This window comes from Rattus norvegicus, chromosome 9 (genome assembly GCF_021556685.1).
Source record: "Rattus norvegicus strain SHRSP/BbbUtx chromosome 9, alternate assembly SHRSP_T2T, whole genome shotgun sequence".
Taxonomy (NCBI): domain Eukaryota; kingdom Metazoa; phylum Chordata; class Mammalia; order Rodentia; family Muridae; genus Rattus; species Rattus norvegicus.
In genome coordinates, this window is record NC_141542.1 from 124,203,517 (window position 1) to 124,226,409 (window position 22,893).

General features: G+C 44.6%; 1 protein-coding gene across 51 annotated transcripts in view; it reads left to right on the forward strand.

Moving 5' to 3' along the window:
• The window catches only part of Epb41l3 (erythrocyte membrane protein band 4.1-like 3), a 204,447-nt gene that overhangs the window by 68,435 nt on the left and 113,119 nt on the right, over positions 1-22,893 (forward strand). For 20 of the 51 annotated variants that reach the window (XM_087564424.1, XM_087564429.1, XM_087564435.1 and 17 more), the window contains exon 1: positions 12,065-12,193. The exons of 20 other annotated variants lie outside the window; for them this stretch is intronic. The gene's annotated coding sequence lies outside the window, so the exon portion shown is untranslated. Of the gene's footprint in view, positions 1-11,987; positions 12,194-15,090; positions 15,162-22,893 lie in introns of those variants that run through there. 11 more of the 51 variants (XM_087564425.1, XM_087564430.1, XM_087564445.1 and 8 more) reach the window with 2 other exon arrangements.

Consider the following 22,893-nt stretch of genomic DNA (forward strand, 5'->3'; position numbering starts at 1 on the left):
TTTCTGTATATTAAACCATCCCTGCATGCCTGGGATGAAGCCTACTTGATCATGGTGGATGATTGTTTTGATGTGCTCTTGGATTCGGTTTGCCAGAATTTTATTGAGTATTTTTGCGTCGATATTCATAAGGGAAATTGGTCTGAAGTTCTCTTTCTTTGTTGGGTCTTTGTGTGGTTTAGGTATAAGAGTAATTGTGGCTTCATAGAAGGAATTCGGTAGGGCTCCATCTGTTTCGATTTTGTGGAATAGTTTGGATAATATTGGTATAAGGTCTTCTATGAAGGTTTGATAGAATTCTGCACTAAACCCGTCTGGACCTGGGCTCTTTTTGGTTGGGAGACCTTTAATGACTGCTTCTATTTCCTTAGGAGTTATGGGGTTGTTTAACTGGTTTATCTGTTCCTGATTTAACTTCGATACCTGGTATCTGTCTAGGAAATTGTCCATTTCCTGAAGATTTTCAAGTTTTGTTGAATATAGGTTTTTATAGTAAGATCTGATGATTTTTTGAATTTCCTCTGAATCTGTAGTTATGTCTCCCTTTTCATTTCTGATTTTGTTAATTTGGACGCACTCTCTGTGTCCTCTCATTAGTCTGGCTAAGGGTTTATCTATCTTGTTGATTTTCTCAAAGAACCAACTTTTGGTTCTGTTGATTCTTTCTATGGTCCTTTTTGTTTCTACTTGGTTGATTTCAGCTCTGAGTTTGATTATTTCCTGCCTTCTACTCCTCCTGGGTGTATTTGCTTCTTTTTGTTCTAGAGCTTTTAGGTGTGCTGTCAAGCTGCTGACATATGCTCTTTCCTGTTTCTTTCTGCAGGCACTCAGCGCTATGAGTTTTCCTCTTAGCACAGCTTTCATTGTGTCCCATAAGTTTGGGTATGTTGTACCTTCATTTTCATTAAATTCTAAAAAGTTTTTAATTTCTTTCTTTATTTCTTCCTTGACCAGGTTATCATTGAGTAGAGCATTGTTCAATTTCCACGTATATGTGGGGATTCTTCCCTTATTGTTATTGAAGACCAGTTTTAGGCCGTGGTGGTCCGATAGCACGCATGGGATTATTTCTATCTTTCTGTACCTGTTGAGGCCCGTTTTTTGACCAATTATATGGTCAATTTTGGAGAAAGTACCATGAGGAGCTGAGAAGAAGGTATATCCTTTTGCTTTAGGATAGAATGTTCTATAAATATCCGTTAAGTCCATTTGGCTCATGACTTCTCTTAGTCTGTCTACATCTCTGTTTAATTTCTGTTTCCATGATCTGTCCATTGATGAGAGTGGGGTGTTGAAATCTCCCACTATTATTGTGTGAGGTGCAATGTGTGTTTTGAGCTTTAGTAAGGTTTCTTTTACATATGTAGGTGCCCTTGTATTTGGGGCATAGATATTTAGGATTGAGAGTTCATCTTGGTGGATTTTTCCTTTGATGAATATGAAGTGTCCTTCCTTATCTTTTTTGATGACTTTTAGTTGAAAATTGATTTTATTTGATATTAGAATGGCTACTCCAGCTTGCTTCTTCTGACCATTTGCTTGGAAAATTGTTTTCCAGCCTTTCACTCTGAGGTAATGTCTGTCTTTGTCTCTGAGGTGTGTTTCCTGTAGGCAGCAGAATGCAGGGTCCTCGTTGCGTATCCAGTTTGTTAATCTATGTCTTTTTATTGGGGAGTTGAGGCCATTGATATTGAGAGATATTAAGGAATAGTGATTATTGCTTCCCGTTATATTCATATTTGGAAGTGAGGTTATGTTTGTGTGCTTTCATTCTCTTTGTTTTGTTGCCAAGATGATTAGTTTCTTGCTTCTAGGGTATAGCTTGCCTCCTTATGTTGGGCTTTACCCTTTATTATCCTTTGTAGTGCTGGACTTGTAGAAAGATATTGTGTAAATTTGGTTTTGTCATGGAATATCTTGGTTTCTCCATCTATGTTAATTGAGAGTTTTGCAGGATACAGTAACCTGGGCTGGCATTTGTGTTCTCTTAGGGTCTGTATGACATCTGTCCAGGATCTTCTGGCCTTCATAGTTTCTGGCGAAAAGTCTGGTGTGATTCTGATAGGTCTGCCTTTATATGTTACTTGACCTTTTTCCCTTACTGCTTTTAATATTCTTTCTTTATTTTGTGCGTTTGGTGTTTTGACAATTATGTGACGGGAGGTGTTTCTTTTCTGGTCCAATCTATTTGGAGTTCTGTAGGCTTCTTGTATGCCTATGGGTATCTCTTTTTTTAGGTTAGGGAAGTTTTCTTCTATGATTTTGTTGAAGATATTTACTGGTCCTTTGAGCTGGGAGTCTTCACTCTCTTCTATACCTATTATCCTTAGGTTTGATCTTCTCATTGAGTCCTGGATTTCCTGTATGTTTTGGACCAGTAGCTTTTTCCGCTTTACATTATCTTTGACAGTTGAGTCAATGATTTCTATGGAATCTTCTGCTCCCGAGATTCTCTCTTCCATCTCTTGAATTCTGTTGGTGAAGCTTGTATCTACAGCTCCTTGTCTTTTCTTTTGATTTTCTATGTCCAGGGTTGTTTCCATGTGTTCTTTCTTGATTGCTTCTATTTCCATTTTTAATTCCTTCAACTGTTTGATTGTGTTTTCCTGGAATTCTTTCAGGGATTTTTGCGATTCCTCTCTGTAGGCTTCTACTTGTTCTCTAAGGGAGTTCTTTATGTCTTTCTTGAAGTCCTCCAGCATCATGATCAAATATGATTTTGAAACTAGGTCTTGCTTTTCTGGTGTGTTTGGATATTCCGTGTTTGCTTTGGTGGGAGAATTGGGCTCCGATGATGCCATGTAGTCTTGGTTTCTGTTGCTTGGGTTCCTGCGCTTGCCTCTCGCCATCAGATTATCTCTAGTGTTACTTTGTTCTGCTATTTCTGACAGTGGCTAGACTGTCCTATAACCTGTGTGTCAGGAGTGCTGTAGACCTGTTTTCCTGTTTTCTTTCAGCCTGTTATGGGGACAGAGTGTTCTGCTTTCGGGCGTGTAGTTTTTCCTCTCTACAGGTCTTCAGCTGTTCCTGTGGGCCTGTGTCTTGAGTTCACCAGGCAGGTTTCTTGCAGGGGAAAAGTTGGTCCTACCTGCGGTTCCAAGGCTCAAGTTTGCTCGTGGGGTACTGCCTAAGTCCTCTCCGCTGTGGCAGCAACCGGGAAAATCTGTGCCGCTCCTTCCGGGAGCCTCTGTGCACCAGGGTTTCAGATGACGTTTGGTGTTTTCCTCTGGCGCCTGGATGTGCACAGAGTGCAGTCTCTTCTGGTTTCCCAGGCGTGTCCGCCTGTCTGAAGGTTCAGCTCTCCCTCCCACGGGATTTGGTTGCAGAGAACTGTTTATCCAGTCTGTTTCCTTCAGGTTCCGGCAGTGTCTCAGGCGCAGGGGTCCTGCCGCTCCCGGGCCCTCCCCTACGGGAACCCAGAGGCCTTATACAGTTGCCTCTTGGGCCAGGGATGTGGGCAGGGGTGGGCAGTGTTGGTGGTCTCCTCCGCTCTGCAGCCTCAGGAGTGCCCACCTGATCAGGCGGTGAGGTCTCTCTCCCACGGGGTTTGGGAGCAGAGAGCTGCTGCGGTCCGGGATCCGCCGGTGTGGGACTTCCGGTAAACACAGGAAGTGCCCGGCCTTAGAGGAATTTTGCCTCTGTGTGTCCTGAGTTCACCAGGCAGGTTTCTTGCAGGGGAAAAGTTGGTCCTACCTGCAGTTCCAAGGCTCAAGTTTGCTCGTGGGGTACTGCCTAAGTCCTCTCCGCTGTGGCAGCAACCGGGAAGATCTGCGCCGCTCTTTCCAGGAGCCTCCGTGCACCAGGGTTCCAGATGGTGTTTGGTGTTTTCCTCTGGCGCCTGGATGTGCACAGAGTGCAGTCTCTTCTGGTTTCCCAGGCGTGTCCGCCTCTCTGAAGGTTCAGCTCTCCCTCCCACGGGATTTGGGTGCAGAGAACTGTTTATCCGGTCTGTTTCCTTCAGGTTCCGGCAGTGTCTCAGGCGCAGGGGTCCTGCCGCTCCCGGGCCCTCCCCTACGGGAACCCAGAGGCCTTATACAGTTGCCTCTTGGGCCAGGGATGTGGGCAGGGGTGGGCAGTGTTGGTGGTCTCCTCCGCTCTGCAGCCTCAGGAGTGCCCACTTGATCAGGCGGTGAGGTCTCTCTCCCACGGGGTTTGGGAGCAGAGAGCTGCTGCGGTCCGGGCTCCAGTTCTATAGTTATGGCTCACATAGAATCCCATATTTTGTAATCCTGTCTAATTCATTCATTCATTCATTCATTCACTCATTCACTCATTCACTCAATCACTCATTCACTCATTCACCCATCCACTTATTCATTCCTCCCTTCCCTCCCTCCATTCAGTAAACAGACACACTGAATACCCGTGTTGGTGACCATTTGTTCACTGTTACCAAAGCACAGACAAAGAGCTACCTGGTGAGACCCAGTCAGTTCCCTTTATCACTGCACTGACAAAAGATCTAACAAAAGCCTCTCAGGGAAAGAAAGGCTTACATTGGTTCCTTGAAGATACAGTTCATCATGGCAGGGAAGGCATGGCAGAGGGAGCATGACACAGATGGATACATTGTATCTGCAGTTGTGGAGCAGAGAGAATGCTCTGCTTATGTTCTGTCTTTTCTCTAGAGTCTGGGACCCCAGCTCATGGGTTGGCAGCACCCACAGTGAGTGGGTCTTCTCTCTCCAGTCAAGCCTTTTTGGAAACATGTTTAGAGTCATGGACAGAGGTGTGTGTTTCCATGGTCAATCAAAGCCCAGTGGAGTTGATACTTAAGATTAGTCATGACATGTCCACATTGTATTAAATTTCTCCTCATTGAAACTTTTGTAATATATTTCAAGTGTGTACCACACAGGGAGAATGTTTTCATACACCACATATTCTTGTCTTCCAGCCACAATAATTAACTTCAGCTGCTGTAGGAAGTTTCTCACCGGGTCCTACTATGGATTCACAGTTCAGAAGCACCACTCTATTTTAATTAATCAGAAAATGTAAGAATGTTTTGAGGGATGATGAGATGATGATACTAAGAAAAAAATCTGAAGCCTATAGGTCCTAACATTATCTAGTATTCTGCCTATCAATTATAATGGCCCTCATGAGAACACACACACACACACACACACACACACACACACACACACGTGTGTGTGTGTGTGTGTGTGTGTGTGTGTGTGTGTGTGTGTGCTTCTTAGATTTTAACAACCATACAATTTAGGAACCAACATTGTGATGCCTCAGAAGGATTCAGCAAAAAACCTTTTGGGTTTTCCATTTTGAGTATTTATGCCTTGACTTCAAACAGTAACTTGGTAAAGTCTGGCTCAGAGGTTAAAAACAGGTCTTCTGAGCGACAGTAAGTTGAGCAGATCAGATTGGTTGGAGGGTCTGAGAGAGCCTTCTCAGGGAAGGGGAGGTGGGGGGGTGTCTTTAGACTCCTAGAGGAAAGCGCCACCACAGCATCAAATGTATCTCAATCTGTAATAGGCAAAGCTTGCAGGTATGGGAAATACAGGCACACACCCCTGTATTCCTGGGTGACAGACCCTTGAAGATCAATTTCATCTCTGTATTGGATAGTATTTTATGGATGCTCTTGCCCAAATACCCTGTAGCAAGAGGAGTCCCTTGGAGCGTTAACAGGTAGCTGCTGGTGTCTCCTTGAATGGCACAGCCACAGGATGCAGTGCTCTCAAGACAGCCCTGATCACATCACAACCATGATCCATCCTCACTTACTGAGCCAAATCCTAATTCTTTGACATGGCCTGAACAAGGAAAGCATCACTGGTTCCACACACTATAGATATGAAACCACACCTTGATTTCTAATGCTTGTGGGTCCTTTCATAAAACCAAAGAGTGCTTTAAATCGATGTACAAACACAAGGTTCATAGAAAAAAAATCAACAGCGTGTTGATTTAAAAGCATTGTTTCATGAAAATCCTGTGTTCTATGCCTTTGGAGAGAAAGTTGTAAGCTCTCATCAGTTTACCTAATGTGGTTACTAGTTAGCATGAGAAATGCCTCTTTGGGTACATTAACCCAACACATATTAATCTAGGAAAATCTATCTCTTGGGTTTCAATCAGTCAAATGCCAGACTTACCCCAAACAGCCAGACATGAGTCCTTGATTGCCCATCTCAGTGTGGCACCCCTTGGTAATTCTGTAAAGATGTTTCCTGTGCTTGGAAAATAAGGTGAGGGATGTACCATTATTGCAGTCTTCCATAAATGGCCTTCTAATGCAATTATTGCTGGGGCTGGGAACAGAACGATCTCTCATTGTTATTTATTGCTGCACTTACTGCTAATGAACTGCTGTTGCAGGCTGATGCATCCAAGGACAAGTTCCAAGCAATAGCTCTTCTGGAAAATGTGAAGTAACTGCGTGGTGTGGGTGCCACGGGTATAGCTCACCTCTGGGTCTCAATGAGGCTGTTCCAGTCCAGATCCCCTGTGTGTGTGTGTGTGTGTGTGTGTGTGTGTGTGTGGTGTATGTGTGTGTGTGTGTGTGTATGTGTGGGTGTGGGTGTGTGGTGTATGTGTGTGTGGTGTATGTGTGTGTGTGGTGTGTATGTGTGTGGTGTGTGTGTGGTGTGTGTGTGTGGTGTGTATATGTGGTGTATGTGTGTGTATGTATGTATATGTGTGTATGTATGTATATGTGTGTGTGGTGTGTATATATGGTATGTGTGTGTATGTGCATGGTGTGGATGCTTTGGGCATATCTCACTTCTGGGTCTTAATGAGGCTGCTGCAGTCCAGATTGTATGTGTGTGAGTGTGTATGTGTGTGTGTGTGTGTGTGTGTGTGTGTATGTCGTGTGTGTCTCTGTATGTGCACACATGTCTGTGTGTGTGTGCAAAGTTCTTCTTACAGTTTGTATTCTTTTACCTTTCTGTGAAACATGTCACCCATGGGGACCCATGGTCATTTGATCAATCACCTAGATCAGTGGCTATCAAGATTAAGCGAGTTATAATCACTTGGGGGAATTGCTACCCAACCTCTTCTGATTTGCATAGTCTGGGCCACCACCCGTAAACATTTCATTATTAGTCATATGTCAAGGTGAGTCTGACATAAGTGCTGTGATTATGTTTGTTCCGGAGACAGAATCAGCTCAGAAGGTGGTTTTGTGTGCAATCTAGTTTGGGAGACTGATATTTTTTCCCAATCTCTACCGTCTGCAAACGAGTCATGGATATGTGGATATATCCCTGATACAAGTCTGATAAGGGCAGAGACGGCAACTATGGCTGTTTTGAAATGCCCTGAAAATTGGTTTCAAGTGACACAGACATCCCGTATATCATTTTTGTTGATTCTGAAAGCGGTCTGGAAGCTGCACACTATAATGAAATCAGATTTTCAGGGTGGGCCCATGCTGGACAAAAACAGCAGTGAGCAGGGACAGGGGTTCAGGGTGGGGGTGGGGAGTCCTGGACATCAGGAACCAATTAAGACCCAAAGCTGTCTCCTTTGGCCACCATCCCCAGCTTGCCTAAAGAGGGCAATGTAAACCTGAGTTTGTCTGGCAAGTCAGCAAGCCAGCTTCCGGATGCCTCTCACTCCTCGCTCCCTCCACTAATTGTTAATAACCACTGAAAGAAATATAATTGGTGATTAGGAGAATTGACGATTGTATGAGAGACACGGAGGCTGGAGGCTGGCTGCTGTTATTGCTGTGCCTTTTTAGGGAGGTAGAAAATGTCAAGAACCTTAAACATCTCAGAACAGCTCAGTGCAAGTCAGCTGTTTGGGAGTTGAATTTAGCAATTATTACATATTAGCATCTTCCATTCTCAATGTTTTTACCCAAAATGGAGAATTCCCAAGAGTCAAAACATTGTGTGTGTATTTATTTTATTTGGAAGTGGGATGAAATTGCACCGTTCTAGCTTCCATTTCTTCCATGCAGCTCTCTTCTTTATATTATATACCAGACTCCCAGATAGAAACCATTCACAATGGAGTCTTATTTTTATTTAAGAGAAGAATAAAATCATTGAGTGTTTTCAGCTCTACAAAGGACTAGGTGTTAAAACAACTCTTACAATTGTATTGCTAGGTGTTACTCTATTGAAAAGCACCGAGACCAAGCTCTAACATTTAGAGAAAATAAAATTATAAGGGTGTGTTTTAATAAAGTGAAACACAAGGTGTACTGACCCGACTTTTAGGTTCTATATGAGGGAAAGGAGACAAGTCAGGAATTCTGCCGAACGGGAGTGACTTCCCTCAGTGATGTTAGCATGTCAAAACTCGCTCCTTCGCAAATGCTCATATTTTTTTTTCTGCGCACTTTGTGGTGCATTTGTAGCTGCTGGTGGGTTTAGAATCGTGCCTTCCGTCTGTGCCGTGCATCTATCCAGCCTCTAAACTGATCAGTACACACACCCACGATGGGACCAGCATCTGGAAGCCTTAATGAGCTATAAGCTTAGCACCATTCTGAGCATCTAGACACTAGGCACTCTTAAATGAATTCTTATTTCAGAGGGAGAGACGCCCGTTGCTTTTGAATTATGCCTCCATCCTCGTATTTCTTATTTACGATCTCCGGTAACACTGTGACTAAAGACTTGTGTCCTGATTTCAAGGATTCGATATGCAATCCGGGTGCCCGACATTCCTCTGAACGTAAAGCAGGCCTAGACTGGTTCCTTCAAAGGCTGTTAACTTGTTACTAAGCCTGCAGCCTAAAGTGAGCAGATGAGAACAAATGGTGTGTTTGCCTAATGAAGCAGTACGTCCGGGGGTTTGCTCAAACCCCAGTCTTCCTTCCTCGAATGTTTGGAGGATCTTCAGATAGGGTCAACAGTCAGATTCCCATCACTTCTTGTGGTATCTTGTTCGTAAAGCTGACGTATCTTGCCGCCAAGGCCACCTGGAAATTCTGTTCGCCCTGCCTTGGTTATTGAGTGGGAGCAATCACTGTTGTTCAGACGGTGGAGGGGCTGTGAGTACGGAGGAATCCGCTGCACACAGCTGCCTGCATATGGATGGAGCTTCTTGGGGAAACCTGCCTCTTCATTTTGTATCAGAGAGAGGCTGCATTTCTCAGGTCGAGCCATGGATAGAATTCTGCATGGCTGTTGGCCTTCAGTGATGCTTACATAGTGTACGCAGTAAAGCAACAGTAGGAAGCATAGAAGTAACATAAACGTTATCGAGCAAGCCTGAGTGTGTGTGGGGGAGAACAGAACGGGGATCCTGAGACCTAAGCTGCAGAGACAGAGTCTTTCCCTGCATTTCGTAGGCTTCTGCATTTGCGCGGCGTCCCCCATGTGATACCGTCTATACCAAACCCGGATTCTCCTGTAAAATGACCACTCGTTCTGGGGGCAGCGCAGAGAGGCTTTTACCTGGTAGCATTGCTGTAAATCTCAGTTAGAAATGGACTACAAAACCACTTCTCTGTAACCTGTTGGAGAAGAAGCAGCACGGGGTTTCTGCACTAGGAAGGTGAGGGCTTCCCTGAGGTCTGAGCCACTTTACCTGCAATAGTGAAAGGGGTTGTGAAGAATTCAGGCAAATCCAGCTGTGATCGATAGAATCGCGTTACCCAAACTTTTACTTTCTACTATTTCTCCCTCTCCTTTCTATGTGGAAGAGTTGGATATTTTATTTTCCAATGGGCGTTAGATGGGCTACTAGTATATTACTTGTACTGGGAAGGCCTTAAGATGTATATGTTATTTGTAGGTGGATACATGCGCGCGCGCGTGTGTGTGTGTGTGTGTGTGTGTGTGTGCTTGTACAGGCTAGAGGTCAACGTCGAATGTCGCTCCTTATATGCCTGACCTTCCTTGTTTTTTGACATGAGAGTTTTTGATAGGCCTGGAAGTCCTATCCATTATTCTTGCTGTTTCTCCTCCAAGCCCTGTCTCCACCTTCAAAGTGCTGATGTGCCATCACCAGGACTGATTCTCTTATCCTGGTTTTGAATGACCAAACTCAGGTCCTCTCGATCACAAGGCAAGCCCTGAGCGGTGGCTAGCTCCTCAGTCCACGGCGTCTTTTGAGCTTTATGGAATCCTAGAACATGGAAGCTTAAGGAATTTTGAAAATAGCCTTGCTGTTGCCTACATAAGGAGCCTGAATCCTCCATGTAAAGAGGCAGCATCGGCCAATAGTCAACATCTCTCCATTCATTTAGCAAAGATATGGGTCTGGCTTGCAATGCTCCCTGCGAGGCACCGTGGGGAGACAGAGAGGACTACCAAAGGCTCCTGCAATACAGGATGTGTATGCAGGGGGCGAGGTGTGTGAGGGGGATGAGATGCTGTCTCATGTGAGACGAGCTAGCCTAAAATTTGCTGTGTTGCCGAGGAAGACTTGAACTTCTGATCCTCCTGCCCCTACCTAGCTAAGTGCTGAGATTAGGGATCCAGCATGCACTGGGGTTTCCTGTACACCAGGACAAGTTCTCTACCAACCCAGCTACATATATAGTTCTTAATGCAGTCCTTAAACTTGCAGGTTGTTAGGATAACTAACTAGGTACTCCTGCTTCCAAACAGAACAGTTAGCCTTCTACTGCTTTTTTTCCCTCCTCCCTGGAGAATAGTCACCCACATGCCACCACCGATGTATCCACGAGGATTCATGAGTCACAGAGAGAACAGTCTGCATTCAACTCCTTTAAAAAAAATCTAGAAAACATTGCATCAAAATGAATGAAAGCCTGGAGCCATCTGGGTCTCAAATGATAATTGCTAAGTTTGTGTTTGTTGTAAACGATACGGTTTGTTCGTGTCCACTTTCAAAGAAGAGGCCTTCATTGTACACACACACACACACACACACACACACACACACACACACACACACTGCCTCCATTCATTGATTTATGAAACATAGCCACGGATGTGCATATATAACATGTACACATGTCTCTATACTAACATGGGTGGCCCTCGCGCATACTAGATATTTGAACCCTTACACGTTAATCGTAAAGAACTCTGGGTGCTTTTTACCTCCGGCTCTTGGATCTGAACCATAGGCTCCTTCTCTCTGCAGCCGGGAATCTGCTTATCTACCCTATGGTCTGTGATTTTTTTTTTTTCTTTAAGCATGGCTTATGTCAGACTACTTCACTCAGAATTTAAATTCCCAGAGGTGCACATCTACAGAACACAAGTCCCTAAACTCTATAGCAGACTAGTAACATAATTTCCTAACCTTCTCTTCCAGAGAGGTATCAAAGTTCCCTCTTCTCCAGCCAAGGCAATGGACATAGTCTCTACTGACATAGTCTCTATTCTAGATACCCAGGCCAAGACTCTATCTCCTCAGGCCTGCTCACAGAGGGAGCCACCACACATCTCTGCTGGAGACATTCATTTTGCAGTGTATCTATGCCATCCATTAGTAAATTCAATAGTTCGTGAATCTCTTTCCCTCCCTTAAGGAGTTCAGGCCAGTGACTAGGTGCTTTGAGAAAGGCCTTAGGAGCCTTAAAGAAACAGGGCAGTTGTGTGTGTGAGATGACCAGAGAACTAAGCAGTCTCTTTCACCAGCAAGTCAGGATGTATGTCTATCTCTCTCTCCATTTCAGTTTCAGCTTTCTAGATGCCAGGAAAGAGGGAGCTGCAGAGAGACCCAAAACCTAGTTACCATCCTAATTAACTCGGGTCTTCTCTAGGAACTTAAATATCTGGAGTATTGAACCTGTGTAAGACGCTTCCAATTTCAAAACGGGAGGGTTGGGGGCAGGGAGGGGAGATACTGCAGTTCCCAAGCCCATAAAGAATTCACCGGAAGGTCAAAGAAAAAAAAAAGCCTCTCTCCACTCTCCCTGCGGGGTTCTGCAAAGGGAGTGGAGGGGACCCAGAGGCCCTGTAATATTCCAAGTGAAATCCAAAGGCTACTGCTACGCGGTCGCGGTCCCCAGAGCTAGGATCTAGAGGACCTAGGTGTCCTAAAGAACTGCGGCGGCCCCCTCCCCCGCGCGGGAGGGAAGCCGGGACGAGGTTGGCCTCCCTCGCTCTGGTGTCTGGGCGTGGGCCCCGCCGCAGCTCCGCGGAGCCTCCGTGCCTCCTGCAAAGGGGGGCGGGGGAGCCCTGAGCTGCGGCTTCCTCCCGCGCGGAGTCTCCTGCGCACCGCCGAGCAGGACGCCAGCGCCAGCCCGGTCCCCACGCCGCGGCGCGCCCGGCCTTCGCGTCTCCCCCAGGTAACTTTTCTGCCCTTGGCGGCCGAGGGGCTCCGAGGGGGGCTCACTTCCGAGGCGCGCGGGGCTCCGGGACCCCGGTGCGCTGCGCTGCGCTGCGTTCGCCTAGCTCGGCCTCCGCCCTGGGGGCCTCCCTCCGAGCTCCGGCCCCCGGGGGCGACCGGGCCCTGCGCCCCTCTCTAGCCATCGGCGCGGAGCCCAGGGTCGGGGCGCCATGTTCGGAGCTTGCGGGGGCTCGGGGCGACACTGCGGCGCCAGGCCGGGGACTGTGCGCGGGAGGGGCTGTGCGCCTGCAGGCTGCGGCTGCCTCTGCGTCCCTGCCCTGGGCGGGCGCGGCGGAGCTCGGAGCATCTCGGCTCCGCGGCGGGGCCGGCCGGTTTTACGTAACTTGCCTCCTTCCCCGAGTGGCCAGCGTCCCCGGGCCGTTGGCCGGCCAGCCAGGTTGCTCCGGGCCTGGGCACCTGCCGGCCGCGCGCCCCTGGGACGGCTCCCTGCATGGGGCGGGAACGCGCCCGGGCCTGCAGACCAGTGCACCCGGGCGGGCGCGGCTCACCTGGCGCCCTCCGGACTGCGGGTCGAGGGAGGGGTGGGGGCGGGGAGGCTGGGGGGCCGCAGGACTCGGATCCCTACTAGTTGCGAGTGGCGCGCCTAGGCTCCTGCACCAGGGGGGCTTGCTTTTTCGGGTTGCTCTCTAATCGCGCCCTACTTCTTCCCCTTCCCCCTACCCCCTGCACCGGGTGCCAAGTTCACAGCTTCTGCAATGCGGTGGGTGTGGTTACCTCTCAGATTGTAAGTGTGGTCCTTCTGGTGGGAGCATTCTTGCCCTTTCTCCTTTTAGATTTACTGATCTGAAGTTTTCTTGGAGGTCGCGGGGGGATTTACCCTCCTGTCTTTGCAGAACAGGGTTCAAGTTGGGAAGAGTGCTACAGAACAAATCGAATGATAAAGGGAACATGTGGTATTAATTAAGCACGGAGTCTGAGCAGTCCTGAGAGGGCCAGGCAGTCCTGCTAATATAACGCAATGCTTCCATTACGTGTTTAAGTTGGCGTTTCAGCTTTTTTTTTTTTTTTTTTTTTTTTTACATTACTTTATGGAATTGCTTTTGCAGACATCCTTGGCTGTGGTTTTCAGGGGCCCTTTTCGGGATCTATAGGGCGATTGGATGTTCTGAGAGTTACTCTTGGTAGCATAACTTAACCAAGAAAAGGAGTCATGATGTACGGTGCTAAAAAGAAATTTCTTTTTTGCATCTTACTCGGCCTTTTAAATCCTCCATGAAACAAAATTGATGAAACTCCACGTATATCCGGAGGCCATGAATGCAGCGCCATTACTGTCTAGTGGGGCTCCGCAGGAGTGAACCTGAGGACAAGGAAGGGATTTGATGATCCTAATCTTGACTCAGCAGTGGTCCTTACTGTTGTCTTTGACTTGCATGGTCCTTGTGGCATCAACCTTTAAACCTTTGTTTGGAGTAACAAAGTTACTGTGAGCGGAAATAATCTCTAAATTGAAGAAGCATGCTTCTCCCTTGTTAGTTTTCAAAACACTGATCGAATAAGCTGAATGCCTAGTATTGAATTATTTACACTATGATTTTTTTTCCCCCAACGGTTTAGAGAAGCAAGATAATTAGAAGCACAAGCAACTGCGTGAACTGGTCTCGCAGCAAGTTCTTTCAGAAACAGAGCCTGTGTTCTGAGAGGTTTATCGGAAACCAGAAGAGCGACCTCTGTAGCGCGTAAACACCTTTAGGCCAAGGACTGTAGAGCTAAAGGTCAAAGGCCAGTGTCCCGTGACATATTTACATTTAATTTTTAGGAAGTTCCTTAGGTGTAAATATGGTTTAGATTAGAGAGTGCATTTGCCAGTTCCCACTGGGTCCTTGGACTGAGGCCAACTTTGGTTTCTGTGGAAATACAAGATTCGAGTTTATTTCTCTTGACTGGGTGTGTGTGTGTGTGTGTGTGTGTGTGTGTGTGTGTGTGTGTGTCTTTTTAAAACTCTGATGTCAGGGTTGAAAGAGATGAGTCAGTACCAGAAGACCCTGATTCAATTCCCAGCAACCACATGGCAGTTCACAACTGTCCATAACTCCATTTTCAGGGGACCCTACATCTTCACAGAGACAGGCATGTAGAGGAAACATCAACGCACATAAAATAAACACAGATAAATTATGAGAAAACCTTATTTTAAAGAAAACCCAGTGGCAAAGCCACTAAGGGTGCACTGAGGTAGGGCGCACTGAGGTAGGGTGCACTGAGGTAGGGTGCACTAAGGTAGGGTGCAGAGAGGCAGCAGACACCTGTGACCTCAGAGAGCTGTTGCTGCTGCCCTTGGTGGCTGAGCTGGAGTGAGTGTGGAGAGATTGGCTTAGCTTTGCTTTCCCCTCTTGTAGGCCAGTGCGGCCATCTTTTTAAAGTTAGCGCCGCAGAAGTTCTACAGTTGATAAGTGCAAATTGGTGATTGCATGGCAGTGAAAGTGGACCTGGTCCCAGAGTAGCCTGAGAAATATTTTCTTCTGGTGAGAGTTCAAGTATAACGGAAGAGAGGTGTCATAAGTGGAGTACGCTGGCCATCTTAATAATTCCGTCCTCAGAGTCTTTTCCAAGTACCTTTCACAGCTTTCCCCTCTGAGTGTCAGCTTTAGGGTAGAGTGTAGGCTCCTCACGGAGACCCATATCTCAGGTTTCTCTGCAGCAACCCTTCCTTTCCAGAGGTTTACTGGTCACTGATTTGTTGGGAGTTCATCAGACACTCAGGGCCCTTGGAGGGCTCCATTGCCACTGCCTTTGTCATGGATACAAAGGAAGCAGGGCCTGGAGCAGTGACATCATCCCTGGGCTGGGGCTGTGACATCACTATGGCTCAAAGGAAATTAGGGCGGGGCAGGCAGAACCATTGGAGTACCATCGAAGCCTACAGATGCCTGCAATGAGGCTTTCACGGTGAACAGCACCACAAGGTATCATACGGATGGGAAAGAGTAAAAATCATTGAATAATCCTGTTCCATAAGAAAATACTGTGGGTTTTTTCTTTTAAGGGTCTTTTAAAAATTAAAGAAGGAGCAAGTCCGTCGTCTTTCGATTCATTAAGTGGGTAGTTCATCCTGTCTGCGCTGTTGTTCTGTTGCAATGTCGTACTTACATTTTTGGGGGGTTTAGATCATTAGGGCTGTCTTTGAAATATCTAGTATCTTTTATACCCTCCAAGTTGGTGGCACTATGCGATGTACTCACTGTTGCTGACTGGGGAAAGGTGGAAAAGCCAGAGGGACTTGACAGATGTAGGAGCTCTCTGCCATGATTTGCGGGTAATTAGTTTCCATTACAACTTGGCTTTCTTTGCTGATATTATCTTGTAATTTGACCTTTTGAGCCTTGTAGAATTCTAGTGCGGAGACACGTCGTCTCGTCCTAACGGGTGATAAGACGACCTCAGGTTCAGGGTGTCCCTATGCTCTACCGTTGCGCCTTATAGACCAGGAAGTACATTTGCTGCTTTGATTATGAACCTGGTGTGATCTCAGCAGGGGAAAGGGAAGAGCCGTGCATGGGTCACAGCTGTCTTCTGCACGGCTCTTTGCAAAGATGACTGCCATGCTTTCGCCTTGATGAGGTAATGGTGTAGGAAGTCAGGGTGGTTCCTACTAAATGACTCGGCTATTCCAGGACACGCTTCTGAAGCAGAGAGAAGAAAAAAGGACTTGAGAACAGTGGAGGTAGAGGAGTCTAAATTAGGCGCTAGGCCTGCAGATCACTGGTGAAATGTCTCTGGTGCTGTGGTTTTAGACCTTGCGATGATTGGTTAAATTGCACGCTGCAGGACTGGAAGCTTCTATTAGTTCCAAACCCCCTAATTCTTTTGTAATTTGCAGTGTGGAAGAAAGGCTGACAACTTAATTTTAAGATCGCTGACATTTTGATACATTGTTCTTACAGACTTTCTTACAAACCACACATATGTGCATCCACAGAAGCATTTGCACATGTGCATGTGCACACACACACACACACACACACACACACACACACACACACGGAGGGAGGTAGCCTTATGTTAAGCCTAGAAAACAAATACATTGTCTAACTTTTTTTTTTTCTGTGATTATTGTTTTCCCTCCAATCATACTAGATCGAGTGCATGGTATGGGCTGGGATTTATTCGTCCTGGGTTTTATCCCTGAACAGTTTTAACTCCTCACTCATTCAGTATTTATGCAACTGAATAAGAGATAATTTGGGGCATGTTACTTAAGAAGAAATGCCCAGGAAGCATCGCTACCGCTCGCAGCACTGAAGTCACCTGGTCATATATGCAGCGGTTATTTCTAATAGAAAGATCCTCTGGTGTCCTCCGTGTTCCCTGGCTGTAGCGTATAGTGCACAGGCTCCAGCAGGCTTGCTGTATCAGAAGAGCATGCTACAAGGTATTAAGCACACAGGAGGATGGCACCTTCCAAGGGAGGACTGTGGGCATTCTGTCTCCTTTCCCACCAACTCTAGTCGGTGTCAGGGAGAACCAGTGTAGTGTAGGGAGATGATCACTGAGAAGGGAGGTAGCAGATGGAAGCAGGGCAAAAGCTGAAGTAATTCAGTGCTGGGCGATGGTACTGGTCCTTCCTGTGATACAAAAGGGGGAAAACGCTGTATGTATATAATGTGTATATACAAGATACATAAATACATATTATACATACAATATATATATATACATACAAGATATATACATACAAGATATAGATACACACAGGATATATATACATACAAGATATATATACGTATAAGATATATATAGATATAGATATACACACATAAGATATATATATACACATACAAGATATATATATATACAAGATATATATATACATATACATACAAGATATAGATAGATATATACACAAGATATATATATACATACAAGATATATATACATATAAGATATATATAGATATAGATATACACACATAAGATATATATATACACATACAAGATATATATATACAAGATATACATATATACATATACATACAAGATATAGATAGATATACACACAAGATATATATATACATAGAAGATATATATACATATAAGATATAGATAGATAGATATACACACAAGATATATATATAAGATATATATATACATATAAGATATATATATATATATAGATATACACACATAAGATATATATGTGTGTGTATATATATGTGTGTGTGTATATATGAGTTAGGCTCTATCTACTCTTTAAGTTTCCAGTCATGCCCCTGTCTGGGGACCAGTGAATCAAGAATGGGCCTGTGGGGACCATTCCAAGTCTGAACCATAGGCGACATGTAAAACTTTTTTCTGAATTCATTCATTATTTTATGTGTATGGTGTTTTGCCTGCATATATATCTGTATACCCTGTGTATGCCCCCCTCTCTATCTATCTATATCTATATAACTATATCTATATATCTATCTATCTGTATCTGTATCTGTACCTGTACCTATATCTATATCTACATCTATATCTATATCTATATCTATATCTATATCTACATCTACATCTACATCCATATCCATATCCATATCTATATCTATATCTATATCTATATCTATATCTATATCTATATCTATCTGTATCTGTACCTGTACCTGTATCTATATCTATAACTATATATATATATATAACTATATATATATATATATATATATATATATATATATATATATATAGTTTGCATTCTCAAGTAGTGTGTTCCTCTAACCCAAGCTCCAAATCTCATCACATAAATCCCCAGTTTCCTCCTCTTAAAGACTCAAAGTGCTGGGTTGTATTTCACGGTGTCAGTTGTGCGGCCGAGAGAATGCTGAGGCTCTGACTCATAGGTTAGGGTCTGTGTGTTAGAAACAGGAAGCTGGACACCAGCTGCATCTACAGACACTCAGAAGAATGCACTGGAGCATGCACGCGTCTGGTGCTCCTGGTGACGACACACGGGTGGTAGCATGCAGAAAGACAGTGGTGGTGACTGTGCAGTCACGAGCCATAGGATCAATCAAGTATTTTGTAGTTTCATAAATGCCTAGATGATTTCGTTTTGCTTACGTTTTCTTTATGCACCGAATGCACACAGAAGTCCCAGAGTTCTTTAAACCAGCTGAAATTTAAAATTCTGGTTTTAAAAAACAGTGCATGGGCCATCACTCAGTTGGAGGAGTGCTCCGTAACTTAATGCTGCCACATACCTGATGTCATAATCTACATGGGTATGGTTTGCCATTCGTGTGGAGTATGGTAGGGATCTCTCGGTGTACCAAATACCTGAGGCGGTTGACTGAAAGGGGAGATGTTTATTTTGAGCCCTGGTTTTAGAGGATTCAGTCCCTGACCTTTGGTTTCAGACCTGTAGTGGGGCAACACATCATGACTGGAGGGCTGATGGTGTAAATTCCTCATATCCGCTGGAAGTAAAAGGAAAGCGAAGAGAACAGACCCTAATGTCACCTTCCAAAAGACCCTCCCCTCAGCCCAATTCACTCAAGTTAGGCTCTATCTACTCGATAAGTTTCTAGTCATGCCCCAGTCTGGGGACCAGTGCTTCAAGAATGGGCCTGTGGGGACCATTCCAAATCTGAACCAGAGGCAACATATAAAAATGTTTTGTGAATTCATTTGTTATTTTATGTGTATGGTGATTTGCCTGCATATATGTCTGTGTACCCTATGTATGCCTGCTACCCAAGGAAGCCAGAGAGGGTGTAGGATCCCCTGGAATAGGACGGTTGTGAGCTGCCATGGAGATGCTGGGAGTTGAACCCAGGTCCTCTGTAAGAGCTGTCAGTGCTTTAAATGCAGGACCATCTCTCCAACCCCAGCTGTGCATTTTTGACACCTTATGTTGTTGAGTGTTTATGTTTGTGTCTTTGTGTGTGTGAGAGGTAACTACCCTTCTTAGATACGCCATCTTGCTGGAAGACTGAGCCCTCCCTTTTTTCCCCCCTATATCTGACTGTTTTGACCCTGGTGGACAGTTTGGCCTTTATTAAGATATGGACATTGTGAAGACATTTCAGAAGTAAGGAGCCTAAGACTAGTGAGATTTAAGATTTACCTTTCATACCAGGAAGTAGTAGTGAGAGATGAAGCTATGAGTGATTGTGGAAGGGCTTTGCATTTGCTCTGTAGAGAGGAGGAGCCATTGAAAGTGTTCGAGCAGGGAGGAAGACTTCATCTGGTGATCCATGGAGAATGAACCACAAGACCGAGGATCTAGCAACGGATATTTTTCCTGTTTAACTAATCCTTTTACTTTTTTTTTTCAGAAATCAAGAGTAACAATTTTTCTTCTGAGTGATTGACATTTTGGCATTTAACTCCAAATACGTGTGTGTGTGTGTGTGTGTGTGTGTGTGTGTGTGTGTGTGTGTGTGTGTGTGTAGTTAGAGATTAAATATTACTTCCCAGTCATTAGAGACAGAAGTGAGATAGACAGAAGATGAGAAAAATCTTCCTTTCTATTTACCCTTCCAACGAAAACATCTTCATTCCTAAAAGTAATAGGCACTCACTTTAAAATGTATTCTGACAGCACTGAAAACACGGAGATCTCGTCGCTGTCTGGAGATGCATCCTTGACAAGCATCTTCCCGAATGCATGACATTGTGTCTAAAAATAAGGCGCACCCGGTGTGAGCCCCCCATTGTTGCCTTTTTTGTAAATAACTCTATCATGTTGGTCAATTTCCTTTCCTTCTTAGTCTCTTTACTCATTTATAAGCTTTCCCTGACTCTTAACTCTCCAAGGCGTGAGGGTTAAATGTCACCACATGCAAACACTGAGCGGGATGCGTAGGGTTTCATAAGTGTTTGAACCAGTGATATTATTTCCATGCATGTAGAGTCATCCACATGAATGATATCATAGCTTATGTCAACAGAATTCCACCTTCAGTGCTGCTGGGCAGCCATTCTCTCTGCATCGCAGAATTTCGGGAGAAGATTTTTCACGTATACATGGGTCCCCTCACACCTTGGACAGTAAAGTCATGGACGTTTTATGAGAGTAAAGAGTAAAGAGACTGGGAAGGGAAGGGAAATGTCTAATAATATATAGTTATTAAACACAAATTCTTATTCACACTCTTTAACAACAATTATTTCCTGTCGGTCTTGCACAGTGTTGATCGTTACCTTAAAGAAGGAGAAATTTAGAAGCCATGTCTTCCGGCCCCACCTCTCTCTGCTTCTTTCTTTCTATACTTTGAGTTGTTCCCTTCTGGGCTGCACATCAAAAGGCTTTCCCTGACACACAGCAAACAGTAAGCACAATTAAGTTTTCTAAGGGTAAATATATATTCCTCTTTGCTATGTGTGGACATTTAGTTTTAACGAAGGAAAACAACCAGATGTCCACTACCTACTTACCAGTTTCTTCAATTTTAATGTCCTCTCTTCACAGAGGGATGATCTCAGCCTGCTTACTCTGAGTTATTCAGTGTTCAGTGTCCTGCCCCCAACCCTGCACCTCCAGAGTTACGTGGGCATGTTGCTTTGGGCCTGTGGCTAGGTGGGTCCTTGTGGTGGGAATGTGTGCTTTTAGAGGACAATGAACAGCCTGATTGTAGCTCTCTATTCGGGCTAAGTATACGGCTTTGAAATGGGATGGACTTACTTGTTCAGCCTAAGACACTTGAAATTCTTGAGATGTAGATAACAGAAACCCACAGGGAGCAGCTGTCTTTGTGAATGATGAGAATGCTATGAGTTAGAGAACCACCAACGGAAAGATATGGAGCTGGTCATCAATTCACAAAGTTGTCCATCTCTGAAGTGGTGCTGGTGCCACCTGAAAGATCAAATGAGATCAGCTGACTGGATCTCTAGGTGTGTGTTCAGAGTAGGTAGGCCTGTTCAGAGTACATGCCTTAACACTTTTGCTACCATGTTTATTTCCCTGCTTTGTTCCATAGAGGCAAACATTAGGGATTTTGATCCAAGGGTGACTCTCAAAGACAATTATGTGATGCTTTGTGTAAAATTCCCAGAATCTAAAAGATAATCACCTAGCAGAATATAGGGTTTCCATCAAGTGCAAGACTCCAAATGACAATACAGCTTTGCAAAGAATAAGACACGATGGATTTCAAATGTAACAGAATGATCAGGGGAGGGGGGCAGTGAAAAAGGAAATTCTAGGGGCATTCATCGATTCACCTTTAGTGAGACTGGAGTTGGGTCTGGGCAGCCATTATTCTTAGAGTCTCTGGTGACCTCTGATAGAACTGGGTCTGAGACACATTTCAGTGATAGTGCCTTAGGGACTGCTGACTCAGCAACTCTCCAGCTTTCTGGTTGTTGTTAGGTGAGCATTTACTCTAGGGAGATGGTGCACTATAAATAAATAGTAAATTAATAGTACAGATGTTCAAGAGAGAGTCAAAGAGCCCTGGCCTTGACTCAGAAGGTATGGGTTTCATTGTGAATGGCCTACTGGTCTACCACTTGTAATCCATACCAGCCTACTGGTCTACCACTTGGGACCCATACTTGCCCTGGGAAGTTCTGTAAAATTTAAGTTTAAAACAGGTTGAATAAAGGTTTTTATTTTCTATTAAATAGATTTTATTATCTATTAAATAGGAATGATAACAATTAAATAGCCAGATGATCCAAAAGGATTAAATAAAAATTGAAAGTATATGTTCTTACTATATCTGCAGCTGGAATTAATTTTCCTTGACCCTGATAGGATATTTGTCTGAGTAGATAGGATCATTTGATCAAAATTACAACAAGCGTGTAGCTCAGTGATGAAACGTTTGTCTTAAGGGTTTGAAGCCCTTAAGCTGGGTCCTCCCCCAGAGCTGTTTGGGTCTTGAAGATATCTTTCTGTCTTACAAAGCTCTCATATATATGGAACTCAATGGGGCCAGAACTTTTCAGTGCAGATGTTATACTTGATGTTAGTAGTGCTGGGGCTGAAGGGGGCAGGTACACTGTGGTTATACAAAGTTATTTCCCTTTTATTCATATCTGGAGAAGATACACTAATGTGAGCCACACCCTGGAACCCTTAGTCACTGTAAACTACAGCCTAGTTGGTCCTTAGAATTCAAAATAGAATCCAAAGGAGACCTTTGGAGCTGCAGTGATCTATCTGGTCATGAAGCTGAACTTTTTCTAAGAGTCTGGCCTTACCTGCTGCTGCGCTCTCACACCTGTGAGCTGTCATCCCCTTTGGGCATCAGCCTCTTTCCCTCATGTTCCCTTCTTCGGGGCCACATCACATTTCCAAAATGGAGGCCATCTCTACAAATGCCTATGGAGAAGAACCTTAAAAGGCCCTGTAGTCCAGAATAAAATCTAAACATATAGTAGTAAATTAAACTTTTCCCACTCAATTTTCAGTAAAATATTCAATGGAGGGGAAATGTAATTGTATTGGCTTACCATCAGACCTGTTATTCCTGCAGACTCCCATTTAGGAGTTGGATTTCAGTTTAGTGTTTTTCTTGCCTGGGGCCTCTTCTGGCTAAAATTGTAAAATGTCTTATTTGGTCACATTAGTGTAGTTGAGTGCCTGTATTACCGGTCTGATCAAAGATAGCTCCCTAGGCTCCTTATCTGAGTGGATTGTTTTCCTGTCCTTCAAGAGGAATCCGGGCCAACGTTAGAATTATCCTGTCTCTAGATGTCAAGTTCAAGT